Source organism: Gavialis gangeticus, unplaced genomic scaffold, assembly GCF_001723915.1.
Source record: "Gavialis gangeticus isolate Ggan-Ray unplaced genomic scaffold, GavGan_comp1, whole genome shotgun sequence".
In the NCBI taxonomy this organism is placed as follows: Eukaryota; Metazoa; Chordata; order Crocodylia; family Gavialidae; genus Gavialis; species Gavialis gangeticus.
This window is the reverse complement of record NW_017729020.1, coordinates 6,731,379-6,732,304: the sequence shown is the minus strand read 5'-3', so window position 1 is coordinate 6,732,304 and position 926 is coordinate 6,731,379.

The following is a 926-nucleotide window of genomic DNA, read 5'->3' as shown; positions in this document are numbered from 1 at the left end:
GGGGAAAGCCACTCGCTCTCCGGCTGCCCGTGCTGGGGCCTGCAACCCGGGGCGGCGGTACCTTTTCTTTGCTAGCATCTGATCTGGTGGTGGATTCAGCAGCGGTGCGGCCCTCACCTCTGAGGGCACCGAACAGAGCCAGAGGCCTGAGCGTTTAATCGAGCGGCTGGCAGGCTGAAGCCGGTGCTTTCTGCTTCATCCCTGTTGCCTCTGCACCCTGACAGGGCAGTGCGGGGTGTTGGCGTCGGAGGGTGTCCTGGGCACCTGCTCATCCGTCTCCAGTGTTGGGGCACCCGCGAGCTACAGGGGGCACTACAGCCGGGGAGTGAGAGGCACCCTGGTGAGGGGGCTGCAGTTCACTTAGGTGCCCCCCAAACCTGTGTGCTGGCCCTCACCCCTGGCCCACAGCTCCCCTGATCCCAGCACTGCCCCTCACTCCCGACCCACAGCCCTCCATTGTACCCACCAGTGCCCCTCACTCCCGACCCGCAGCCCCCTGAGCCCAGCAGGACCCCTCACTTCCACCCTGCAGTCCCCACGTCTCACAGCGGTACCTCTCACTCCTGACCCGCAGCCCCACCTTACGCACAGCGGTGCCCTCTCTCCTGACACGCAGCCCCACCATGTCCAGCGGTGCCTCTCACTCCCAACCCACAGCCCCCCATTATACCTAGCGATGCCCCACACTCCTGACCCACAGCCCCCTGTTGTAAGCAGCGCCCCTCACTCCCGACCTGCAGCCCCCCCTTATACGCAGTGGTGCGCCTCACAACTGACTCGCAGCACCGTATTGTACCCAGCAGTGCCACTCGCTCCTGACCTGCAGGCTCCCCTTGTACCCAGAGGTGCCCCTCACTCCTGACCTGCAGTCCCCCTTATACCCAGTGGTGCCCCTCACTCCCAACCCACAGCCCCCAATGGTCCCA